Consider the following 13,389-nt stretch of genomic DNA (forward strand, 5'->3'; position numbering starts at 1 on the left):
TCTTTTCATACTTTTTTCCCCTTTAGTCTTTTTCATGTTTATGCCTTAATGAAATAGGTGAGGGGAAAGCAAGATCAAAATTTGAATATTGATTTCTTAAAACTTCTGATTGTTACTAATTGTTACCTCTATGGGTAGTTGTTGATGTGACAGTATTTGGTGATGCTTGAGCTTGTTGGGTCTTTTCTTATGATCAAATACTTCTACTTATCACAAATTTTAGTAAATTCTTCTGTACATATACTTGATGACTTCAAAGGATTATGATTTCATTTTTTTGATAAATGATATCTTTAAAAAGTAGCCTTAATGTTTTTGCCTTTTGCCAGCCTTCCTTCTCAGAAAATTGAAACAGTTATAAAGCTTTAGCCCTGAAGGTGTTTTCTCTGTGATTATTTGTCCCTCAGGCATCTAAGGAGCTACTGTATAATACTCTAAAATGTTATTTTATGGAGTGCCTGGCTCAATCAGAATATGTGACTCTTGATCACAGAGTTGTGAGTTTGAGCCCCACATGCAGTGTAGAGGTTACTTAAAATTTTTAAAATAAATAAAGTGTTATTTTGGCAATTTTTAAATTTGGCAATTTTTCTATTGAGTTTGTGGAATGAGTTAATATAGATAGAGGACTATATTAATAACTTGTTCAGAATTGTCAGATTGTATCTAGAACCTCCCCAAATGGAAGTCTAGATAACATTCAGCTGTTTACTCTGCCACACTGAATAAATTGGTAGCACTTGTGGGGCTTTGGGTTTGAGATGAGCACCTTACCCAGTGTGGATTTGTGGGTGCTTCTGTTCCCAATCCCCAGCTATCCGTGAGTGTCTCACCTCACCTCCGACCTGCAAGGTGGTCAGGTATAGGTCCATGGTTCCTGCTTGTGTTTGTTTTTTTCTTCCAAGACAGCATTGTATTTGGGTAAATGACTTCTCAGTTCTCTTTAACTCTAAGAATCTAGGGTTCTTTTTATTATTATTTTTTTAAATATGCCTTTCTCTTTTAATCCCCTCCCTGCTTCAACTCTTAAAAAAGTACTCAAAAATTAAATACAAGGAAGCTCAGAGAGCCAAGATAAGCCAGCCCAAGATTAGCAGTCTTCCTTCCACAGGGGCCAAAGTATGGATGCTGAGTCTCTATTCTGCCTAATGGTAAAAGCTGGTGCAGAATAAAGTCGTTCCAGACAGGAGTAACCCGGCCCCCAGGGCCTTTCTGCAACAGGGCACCCCTAACAGGGCCAGGCTGTGTAAGAAGTGGTGTTTTTTGGCCTTGTCGAAGAGCTCCTTCCCCTAGGCATCTGGAAACTGGGGGCCCTGCATCTTGTAGGAGGCCAAGCCTAAGGCTCTAGTCAAGCTACCCAAGTGGTGGAAAGTAGCCCCTGGTCTGGCCATGGCAGTGGATGGTCATGCATCTCCAAAGCTTTAACTTCTTAAAAATATCTGTTGCAGACAACTTTTAAAGCTTTCTTCATGTATTATTAGAATAGATTGAGGTTTTTTTCTGTGTCATCATACTCCTCTAAATGTTTTGATAATTTATATATTAGAAACATTTTTTTGAAGTTATAAAAATAATACATTAGCTGTAGAAAATTTGTAAACTATAGAAAAGCACAAAGAAAATAAAAATGATATAATTCTGTTGTCTAAATACAATTGCTTTTAGCATATTGGTGTATATCCTGTGTTTTTTGTTAAATATATTTTCAAAACTGGGGTCATATAGTGTATTACTGTTTTACATTTTGCTCTCTTTTTGTTCTAAAGGGGGTATATCTTGCTCTTTTAACGAAATAACATTTTCTTAAGTTCTTAATAGTGAATGAGAATATGGCTTCTGTAATATGCCTATAACTGTACTGTGTGTAACTAATTACCTAATGGTCACTTATAAGGATATTTGTAAATCTGGATGTACAAATCCAATTATTCTGTTAGAAAATTCCATTTCTAGGAATTCATTCTAGTTCAAAAGTATAAACTTTTAATCTTTTGACACAAACTGGTAACATGTTTTTTCTCTCCACCAGGGTGGTTATAATTTGTAGTTCTGCCAGCAGTTACTGAGGAGTGCTTGTTCTCAAACCTGCTTTCAGAAAATTTGGGGGCTTGAAAAAATATTTCCTTCTAGGCTCTAATCACAAGGATTCTCCTTGCTTATTATTTTTCCTGATGAGACAAATTAGACATTTATTCCCTGAATATTTAGGCACTGCTTCCAGCTTTAGGGAGAGATCTGTGTGTCTTGTGTGTGCTAGGTGCTGGGAATTCCACGTGAACATGATATGGTGGTTCTCTAGAGGTCTTGGAAGAGAGATACATACACAAACTTAATTGTAGTTTTAGAAAGTCCAGAGCTTTCAGAGCTGGATTTATTATGAGACAGTCCTACTAGGACACAGGTTTTTAGAATGAATTCTTTAAAAAGTTATTTAGGAGGAAAGTAACCAAGAAGTAGTACTTCTGTTCAGTGGACAAAAACTTAGTAGTTCAGGAGCACAGTAGGTACCTTTGTTGGATTGGGCACAGTCTCTACCTGGTTGAGGAAACAAAGACCCTGCTTCTGAGTTGGACAGTCTTTATAGCTTTCCTGTTCAGCCTCCAGTTACTAGTTTGTGTTCTTCTCTACGCAGGGCATTAGCATCCACTGGCAAACTGAGCCGGGCCTCTGAAAGGCCCTGGGTCTGTGTAGTCATGCTTGGGGTTAGAAAGGTGTAGCTTGGAGGCATTTTCTTAGAATACCTCTGTCAGAAAGATTGCTTTGCAGAAGAGGTCACTGGGGTATTTGTCCCTTTAATTATCTAGTGACTTATTAATCAAAATATGGGAGATCACTCTATCTCAGAAAGAATTGAACCTGACCTTTTTTTTTTTAAATTCAGGATCGGTTCTCAAGCTTCAGAGTATGGATGGATATTTTTAGTGGTTCTTCCCATTATGTGACATAGCATATGTCTTGTTTTAATTTGTCTTCATAAGTTTGCAAAAAAAAGTCATCTGATTTAATATTTGCAAGTAATCACAAAGTGTGTTTCATCGCTATTTTGCTCATTTTAGAATATTGTGGGTAATGCTAGGCCTAAAGAAACAGATCACAAAAGTCTTCCATCATCTCCTGATAAACGAGAGAAGTTTAAAGAGCAAAGAAAAGCCACTGTCAATGTGAAGAATGACAAAGAGGACAAAGCCTTAAAGACAGAAAAGCGACCCAAGCAGCCTGATAAAGAAGGAAAGTTAATCTGTTCTGAAAAGGGAAGGTGTCTGAGAAAAGCCTTCCCAAGAACGAGAAGGAAGATAAGGAGAATATTTCAGAAAATGACAGAGAGTACTCTGGAGATGCTCAAGTGGATTAAAAACATGAAAATGGACATTGGTGAGAGTCCACAAGAAAAACTTGAGGGAGCCAAACGAAAACGAGGCAGGCCCCCTTCCATAGCTCCTACTGGTGAGTTTACTAGGGGGGGTGGGTGTCTGTATTGGGCAATGCCAGTGTTTTCTTCTTGGACTCTTGGTAGTTCTTTATCACTTCCATACTTCAGTTCTTCATTTTTGTGACTGACTGAATCATCCTGTGATCTGAAAACAAGTTGTGTCTGTGGAGTTGGATTTTAAGGGAGGCATGTATCCAGATGAATGTAAGTCGGAAAACATGTCCTTGACTACTAAGCTTCTCTGGGGTGGTACATAACTGTTCGCTAGATGCTTCAGCTTATATGGTAAAACCTAGTAAGCTAAGGCTTTTCCCTGTGCCTATTTGAATGATCTCAGTTTAAGTAAGCTTAGTAGAACAGGGATTAGGAAATAAGTAGTTTTCCTGAGAGACCTGAAAGAGGAAGAAGTAATTAGATGTGGGTTCTTGACAAAGGACTGGGATTAAAGAACACTGGACCTAGGGGAAACATGGGGTGCGTTGTGAAGTTGAACTCTCTGGAGATTGTTTATGAATTGGACATTTTCACAGTCTAAATAAAAAATTGAGATGGCTAATCGGTAAAAGTTCAAAGGTACAGATTTAGGAAAGAATGTATAGCTATTTTTAAAAAGTTGAAATTTGGAATTTTTCAAGAACAACCAACAGTAAAACACATCCTGAATTTCTTCCTAGGTCAAACACTCCTTCTCTAGATCAGTTCAGTGGCATGAAGAACCCTCAGGATTGCTAGACTGAATGAATGCAGGCTATGATAATCTGGGCAGTGGGCTTCACACATTCTTGCTTGCATATCTCCTACATGAATATTGAAAAATGAATCCTTTAGTACATTTTAGAGTGATATCTATTTTTTCTCACAAGTTTAAATAGCTGCAAATGATATATTTAAAATATAAAATATGACATAGATTTTCATTAAAACTGCAGAAACTACAGAGTTAGCTCATTCATTGGTCCTGCATGATGTGAAATACGAAGTGAGTCCTATCAATCCAGGCAGCTACATCAGACTTAATTTCTATGGGAAAAAAGTCTGCCTTAATTTACTTAAAATAGATATTAGTACTCATTCCCAGGAGACAGCCTTCTCACATCTGAGTTTGATTTTTACGTTTTATTGAGTGATAGCAAAGGGATAGTACAAAGCTCCTGAGGAGGGAGGGGACCCAAGAGGGATACCCTAACGTCTGTGTTCTAATTTTAAGGTAGGAAATTAGATATAGATTGATTCCTTCCCACATGAATTAAGCCACCTCCATCCTTCAGTTGTTGTAACTGAGTTTTGCTCTCAAAAGCTGAGCATGCTGGAATTGTCTCTAGGCCTAATTATGGCCTACACCTGCAATACCCAGTATGGTAGTCACTAGCCACATGGGATGTTGAGCACTTGAAATGTGGGTGGTCTGAATTGAGATGTGCTGTGAGTGTAAAATATACTCTGGAATTCAAATACTAGGTACAAAAAAACGTTAAAATGTCTTATTAATAATTTTTTATGTTGATTACATGTCAAAATGGTTTTGGCTGTACTGTGTTAAATAGAATATATTCTTTAAATTCACTTTTCAAAGTAAAAATTTGAAAATTGCACATGTGACTTGCATTTGTAGCTCTTGTTATATTTCTGTTGGACAGCACTGGCCTCAATTCACTGGCTTTCTCCACGGGGTTCTGGGAGAGAATTAAACCCCAATTGCCCAAGGCCATCCATAATGAATTGACTTTCTTTTCCTTGCACTGAGAATGGTACTAGTTTTTTTTTTTTTTTTTAAGATTTTATTTATTATTCATGAGAGGACACACAGAGAGAGGTAGAGACATAGGCAGAGGGAGAAGCAGGCTCCTTGTGGGGAGCACAATGTGGGACTTGATCCCAGGATCCTGGGATCACGACCTGAGCGAAGGCATACGCTCATCCACTGAGCCACCCAGGTGCCTGGAGAATGGTACTAGTTGTAAACCATACTTGGGAGAATTGGAGAAACTTACTCTGAGTTCCGTGTTCAATGAGGAACTCCAGTGGACAAAGTCTGGAGGTTTTAAACCCCCGGGCAGTGTACCAGGGTAATATGTAGGAAGATGTTAGGCAGGTCTTTTGTTTTGTTTTGTTTTTTTAATCTATCCATTCATGATAGACATAGAGAGAGAGAGAGGCAGAGACACAGGCAAAGGGAAAAGCAGGCTCCATACCGGGAGCCCGACGTGGGACTCGATCCCGGGACTCCAGGATCGTGCCCCGGGCCAAAGGCAGGCACCAAACCACTGAGCCACCCAGGGATCCCCTAGGCAGGTGTTTTTAATTAAGTGGGAGAAGGGCATTTATGTAAGGAGGGGGGTAGAAAATGAAAACTGGTAGAAGTATGATGTGTCCTCATCTCAGCTTTGGAAAACATATATATGGGAAGTGAATGCTCTGAAATGGATTCCCCTTTAGCTGTTCATCGCTGTGGCTTGTACCCTTGGGAAATATGTGCTGGGGTCGTCGTACTCAACTTTGGCCAACTGCTCCTTTGAAGCCACATTACTTGCTCAGACTGAAAAAGTTGGGGGGGGGGGCATTCAGTTTATTGCTTTCATTTCATAAGTGTAAGATTTCATGCCAGATAGGATTGATATAATAGAGAAATGGTGTTTTCCAGGTTTGCTTGAGGCATTTGTCCCAGTCAGAATCTCTGGAATTGTTAACATCCTTCCTAGATGATTCTTACCATAAGAAGAGTTTGGGAACACTAATGTTCTGTGTAGTCAGGCCCTGGTTTGTATGTGGTATCAAAGTGAAGAATGCTAACCAAATATCTTATATGTAGTTCAAATCTCCTTTTGAAATTGTTTGGAATAAGTTCGTTGACCCAGTAGAGCATTGGGCTCTCTAAATTTTTATGGATTTGATTGGAATAGAATCTGAGCTTTTTAGGGAGAGTTGTTTGTATTTGTGTTTTATTTGGAATGTGTATGATTTCCAAGTTCTCACCACTTGGAACAAAATAATGTTGGCACATTGGGAATAATTGAATACAGGAAGAGCCAAAGAGTTCAGCATACTCATTAGGTTTGCCTCCTCAGAGCTCAGCCCTGTCTCTTTTTGGGCCTTTCAACATGGCCGATCTCAAGCTTCTGGGCTTCAGTGAGTCGTCTTCCCCATTCCCCAAACCCACAGCCCTCTGTGCCCCACTCTACCCCTTCCCCCTTTCTTCCTCTTTCTCCCTTCAGCCTTCATTAGACCCCTTAGCCCTGCCTTCCCCCCAAAGCTTCCTACTTTCATTTCTTTTGTTTTTTTCTTCTGTTTTTTTGCATTCTCATCTTTCATGACTGGGAGAGTTTCCTAAATGTTGGGTTTCAGGGGTGCCTGAGTGGCTCAGTTGGTTGAGCGTCTATGCCTTTAGCTCAGGTCATGATCCCAAGGTCCTGGAATCGAGCCCCCATATTGGGCTCCCTGCTCAGCAGGAGCCTGCTTGTCCCTCTCCCTCTGCCCCTCCCCTCCACCCCTCTCATGCTGTCGGTCTGTCTCTCAAATAAATAAATAAATAAATAAAATCCTAAAAAAACTGATGAAAAGGGCAGCCCAGGTGGCTCAGCGTTTTAGCACTGCCTTCAACGCAGGGCGTGATCCTGGGGGCTTGGGATCGAGTCCTGTGTTGGGCTCCCTGCATGGAGCCTGCTTCTCCCTCTGCCTGGGGTCTCTGCCTCTCTCTCTCTCTCTCTCTCTGTCTCTCATGAATAAATAAATAAAATCTTTAAAAAAATATTGATGAAAAAATATTGGGTTTAAAAATAGTGAGTACTAGCCAAGGATTTAGTTTCTGCACTGCTAAATTATGTCAGAGCTGGATTTGTTGGGATCAGCAACCTTGCTGACTATCAAATAGCATAGTCTCCTGAGATTTTTCTGGAATTGTTTTTAAGAGCTTATAAATGTTGACATTCTGTTTGGTCCCTCATAACTAAAACCAATGCCAAGCTAACTAATTTAGCAAGTAGAGATTGAAAACAATACTCAAGCTGTAGTCCCAGGTATACATCTTAGGAATTAGCCTGAATACTGGATTTCCTGAGTATTGGATAAATCAAGTTTTTTTCTATTAAGATTTTAAAGAAAAGATTTCATTTATTTATTTATTTTTTTATGAGAGAGAGAGAGAGAGAGAGAGAAGCAGAGACATAGGCAGAGGGAGAAGCAGGCTCCATGCAGGGAGCCTGATGTGGGACTCAATCCCTGAATTCTGGGATCATGCCCTGAGCCAAAGGCAGATGCTCAACCGCGGAGCCACCCAGGCATCCCTGGATAAGTCAAGTTTTGATGGTGATAAAAATTACTTTTTTATTGGCCTTGTATCTTCATATTTTTAAAGTAGTCATGTTGGGGGTGCCTAGGTGGCTCAGTCAGTTAACTGTCTGCCTTTGGCTCAGGTCATGATCCCAGGGTCCTGGATGGAACCCCATATTGTAGGGCTCCCTGCTCAGGGGCATTCTACTTCTTCCTGTCCCCTTGCTACCCCCACCCCCACCTCTCATGCTTTCTCTCTAAGATAAATTTTAAATATTTTTTTTAAAGATTATTTATTTGAGAGAGCAAGCATAAGGAAGGGGCATGTGGGGGTGGGGGCGGGTAAGAGGTGGGAGGAGGAGCAGAGGGAGAAAGAGAAGCAGATTCCCGCTGAGCAGGGGGCCTGAAGCAGGGCTGGATCCCAGCACTCCACTCCAAGACCATGACCTGAGCTGAAGGCAGACATTTAACCAACTGAGCCAGCCAGGCGCCCCTAAATAAATAAAATCTTAAAAAAAAAAAGTAGTCATGTTGGGGCTTAGTATTTTTTTTTTAATTTTTTTTTTTAAGATTTTATTCACAAGAGACAGAGAGAGGAAGAGACATAGGCAGAAGCAGCTCCATGCAGGGAGCCTGATGTGGGATTCGATCCTGGATCCCAGGATCACGCCCTGAGCAAAGGCAGATGCTCAACCTCTGAGCCACTCAGGCATCCCTGGGGCTTAGTATTAAAGAGATCTTGGGGTCATGACTTCAAGTCCCATTTTACCCAATAGAGATTACTTAAATATATAAATAAATCTTAAAAAAGGGAGAGAGATGAAGGAGGTCAATCTACAGGTTGTTAGCATCTCATAAAGAAGTAGTTTCTCACCCATTATACTTCTGTTTTCTTATTAGCCCTTTGATTGTTTACCATGCAAGTGTGTGTGTATGTGTTTTATTTATATATAATCACGAGGTTTAGACATGAAGAAATTATATAACTTCTTTTGTGTGGTTTTATATACACTATAGCTGTGGATTCAAACTCTCAAACTTTGCAACCAATAACACTGGAGTTGAGAAGGCGGAAAATATCAAAAGGAAGTGAAGTCCCATTAAAACGTCCCCGGCTTGACAAAAATTCATGTGAGTTTCCAGTTTATGTATGTGTGGCTAGAACTTGATGTTGATTGAGTCAGCCTCCCCTGTATTCATGTTTCCTATTCCCTATATATAGGCTCTAATGTTTTTGATCACAGGAGCTAATGTATATGGTTTGGGTTGGATAAGAAGGAATTTTGCTTGAAGAAAAATAAATCCCAAAGCACAAACTATATTAATGTTGCATTCAGTGGTGTCTCCTCATACTCATAAACTACATTTCCATTGGAAATTTAATGGCTTAGGAAGGGACAGATTTCATATGTGGAATGAAACTTTAGAAATGCTATTTATTGATAAAAAAAATACTTTGGCTCCAAAAAACAGTGTGTGATAGTTCTAAGGCTTTATAAACCTTGTTGACTTTGGAGATTAGTACATAAACTTTTTAAGTTGGGAAGCCCCAAAATAAAACTTAGTTGTCAAGATTGGAGCAATGACCTTAAAAGAGATATTCAGACCATGAATAAGGATGATTCTATCCTGGCCAGAGGGACTGCCTTTACTTAAAACTATAAATTAAAAGAAGATATTTCCTTTTACCACTGGTTTAATATTCTGGAAGTTTCTATAAAGCTCTTATGGAGGTAATCAGCCCAGAAATCTGGAATAGCAGAGTTATTTCTTCTTGGGTTTTTGACTATAACTCTCTTAATGGTTTATAGCCCAGGAAAAGTCAAAAACCTATTCGGAAAACACTGACAAAGACTTAACAAGGAGACGGTCCTCCAGGCTGTCCACTAATGGGACGCACGAGATCCTAGATCCTGACTTGGTTGTATCAGATTTGGTTGATACAGTTAATACTGACCCCTTTGCAAAACACATCATCCAGTACCAAGGAATCTGAAAGAAGGTGAGTCAGTTTGTCCTAGAATTGTCTTGCTAGCTTGTCTGTCTAGTGAGAACCAATCTAAATCATTGTATACTACCTTCCACAAGTTTTAGATGGTGTTGAAATTAAGTTTTTGAATGGGTTGCAGTATTTCTTATACTGTTCTTCATTGGTGATTCAATAGACAAACTTTCTGTACATGTTTGTGATTGCTTTTACTTGTATATGTCTGAATGTTGGGTTGGAGGTATAGTACTTAGAGTCCTCTGTGTTTCTGGTACCATCTCTCTCCAGTGCTTCTGCCTTTTTGTCAACACTTCCAGAAAATCCTCTATTTGCTTTGATCTCCTATTGGACTTTTTCTTTGAGATGCTCATAGCTCTGGCTATATGTGCTGGAACCTGTGAATGTATTCTTTTGTGCTGTGAGGTAAATGGCTTCCTCTAAAAAGTCTCTAGATATCTTAGTCTGCTGTAGAACTTTTGGTTGATTATATATATATGTTCCCTAGGCTTTCTTTTTTTCTTCTAGGTCAGTTGAAATCTCCTTTGGAAGCTGGCCAGGTCTCATCTGCATTGACTTGCCACTCCTTTGGTGATGGATTGGGGGCTGCAGGCTTGGAGTTGAACTGCAAGTCAATGGGAGAAAACAGTATGAAGACAGAACCGACTTCTCCTCTTGCTGAGTTACAAGAGATTTTCTACTGTGGCAGGTTCCTATTTAGTGTTAACTTAATCCTCTTCTACATATACTTTGGCTTCTGCTTTGATTGTGAATTAAAGAAATGGACTTTTTTAATGCTGTTTTTTTCTACCTTATAATTTTAATGCTATATCCTTTTCATTTCTGATATTGTTAGTGTTCCCTCTCTTTTGATAAGTATAGCTAGAGATTTATGAATTTGTTGATGGTTTCAAAGAGAACCAATGTTTTACCTTAATTTCAGTCTTTTAAAAATACTATTGATTTCTCTTTTTTTTTATTTTTTATTTTTTGGGTTTTTTAAAAATTCTGTTCTGATCTTATTTTTCTTCCTTTACATTTCCTAGAAACTTAGGTCATTGGTTTAGATTTTCTTTTCCAGTATTAGCATTTAAAGTTAGAAATTTCTAATTAAGCACTGCTTTACCTACCTCCTACAAATTTTGATATGTTGTATTTTCATTTCATTCAATTCAAGGTCTATTGTGATTTATTTGTTGATAATGGGTTACTTTGAAGTGTGTGGTTTCATTTCTAAGTATTGCAGTTTTTTAAAGATACCTTATTACTGATTTGTAATGTAATTCCATTTTGGCCACAGAACTACTTTGTAGGATTTCAGGCTTTTAAAATTTGTTGGGACTTATTTTATGGCTCAGCATATGATCTGTCTGGGTGAATGTTCCATATACACTTGAAAGAAAAAAATGTGTGTTCTGCTATTATGTATCTGTTCTATATATGTCAATTAGGTCAAGGTGATTGATATTTTTCTAACGTATATCTTCATTGATTTTGTTTTTGTTTTTGTTTTTTTTTTTTTAAATCTAATTCTATCAGTTACCAAGAGAGGGATGTTTAAAATCCTCTAACCATGATTGTGGATTTATTTGTCTATTTCTCCAAAGAATTCTGTCAGTTTTGCTTCCATGTATTTTGAAGTTTTGTTATTAGGGGCATAGACATTTATCATCGTTGTGTCCTCTGGATGAATTGTCCCCTTTGTAATGTGAAATATGCTATCTTTGGTAATAGGCTTTGACTTGAAGTCTGCCTTATGTGATACTACTACGGGTACTTTTGCTATCTTTGCTTTCTGTATGCATGGTGTACCTATTGCTGCCACTTTTCTTTCAACATAACTGTGTCTTTAAATTCAAGGTGTGTCCTTTGTAGATAGTATGTACCTAGTTGGATTTTTTTAAAAATTTTTATTATTTATGATAGTCACACACAGAGAGAGAGAGAGAGGCAGAGACAATAGGCAGAGGGAGAAGCAGGTTCCATGCACCGGGAGCCCTACGTGGATTCGATCCCGGGTCCCCAGGATCGCGCCCTGGGCCAAAGGCAGGCCGCCAGACCGCTGCGCCACCCAGGGATCCCGGATTTTGGTTTAATCTGCAATGTGTAGTTTGTTTACATAAATGTAATTATTGATATTGCTGCTTTTAGATCTACCAATTTACTTTTTGTTTTCTGTTTACCCTGTGTCTTGTTCTTTTCCATCTTTCCTGTTTTTTTAGGTTAATTGATTTCTTTTTTAAATTTCATTTTAATTTATCTATTAGCGGTACTTCTTAGCATTTGTTTTAGAGGTTACTGTACGGATTATGATATATATCCTTACCTTTTCACAGTTTACTTTTTTTTTTTTTTAATTTTTATTTATTTGTGATAGTCACAGAGAGAGAGAGAGAATGAGGCAGAGACACAGGCAGAGGGAAGAAGCAGGCTCCATGCACCAGGAGCCCGACGTGGGATTCGATCCCCGGTTCTCCAGGATCGCGCCCTGGGCCAAAGGCAGGCGCCAAACCGCTGCGCCACCCAGGGATCCCCACAGTTTACTTTTAATATTGAACCACTTTATATAAAATGTGTAGCCCATTAATCCTTCCCTCTTTTATGTTCTACCTGTCTCATGATATATTTATATATGCTATAAACCCACAATACAGCCTAATACAGCCTAATTACAGCCTAATAATTTTTGCTCTTGATAATTGATGAGGAAGACAAAAGAGGCTTTTTTTTTTTTTAAAGAGGCTTATGTATGTACATATTTACCATTTCCAGTTCTACATACCTTCCTGAAGATTTCTTTTCACCCTAAAAATTTTCCTGTAGTTTTTCTTATAGTGCAGGTTTCCTGGTGACAAATTCCTCTGGTTTTGTTTATCTGAACAACTTTATTTAACTTTCAATCTTTTTTTTTTTTTTTTTTAACTTTCAATCTTTTTTTAAAAGATTTTATTTATTCATGAGAGACACAGAGAGAGAGGCAGAGACATAGGCAAGAGAGAAGCAGGCTCTGTGCAGGGAGTCTGATGTGGGACTCGATCCTGGGACTCCAGGATCATGCCCTGGGCCAAAGGCAGGCACTCAAACGCTGAGCCACCCTGGTGTCCCTAACTTTCAATCTTGAAGGATTATTTCCACTGGGTATAGAATGTTGGGTTTACAGGTTTGCTTTGTTTTGTTTTTCTGCTTAAGTACTATAAAGATGTTGTTCATGGTCCTCTGGCCTCAGTTTCTGAGGCAAGTTATTGATCATTCATATGGTTTCTCTGTAATGTGTTATCTTTTGGTTGCTTTTAGAATTTTTCTCTATTAATCAGTGCTTTTGGCAGTTTGTCTATGGTGTGTGTGTGTGTGTGTGTGGTGTTTTGTGTGTGGTGTGTGGTGTTAACCTGTTTGGGAGTCACTAGAGCTTGAATTTGAAAATCAATGTTTTTCTTCAAATTTCAACCATTATTTCTGTGAATATTTTTGTGTCTTATTCTTTTGTCTTCCTTTTTGGTGATTTCACGTTAGAATTAGGTTAGCCTATTTATTTATTTATTGCTTAAGATTTTTATTTATTTATTTATTTATTTATTTATTTATTTATTCATGAGAGACAGAGAGAGAGGCAGAGAAACACAGGCAGAGGGAGAAGCAGGCTCCCCATAGGAATCCCTATATGGGGGTATCCCTGGGTGGCGCAGCGGTTTAGCGCGCCTGCCTTTGGCCC

The 13,389-nt window shown here is 38.7% G+C and overlaps 1 protein-coding gene and 1 pseudogene across 1 annotated transcript in view; one reads left to right on the plus strand and one right to left on the minus strand.

Moving 5' to 3' along the window:
* Window positions 1-13,389, plus strand: part of PHF20 (PHD finger protein 20) — a 195,742-nt gene that overhangs the window by 120,218 nt on the left and 62,135 nt on the right. The window lies entirely within an intron of this gene.
* On the minus strand, window positions 1,062-1,391 carry LOC119877477 (annotated as a pseudogene).

This window comes from Canis lupus, chromosome 24 (assembly GCF_011100685.1).
Source record: "Canis lupus familiaris isolate Mischka breed German Shepherd chromosome 24, alternate assembly UU_Cfam_GSD_1.0, whole genome shotgun sequence".
Classification (NCBI taxonomy): Eukaryota; Metazoa; Chordata; class Mammalia; order Carnivora; family Canidae; genus Canis; species Canis lupus.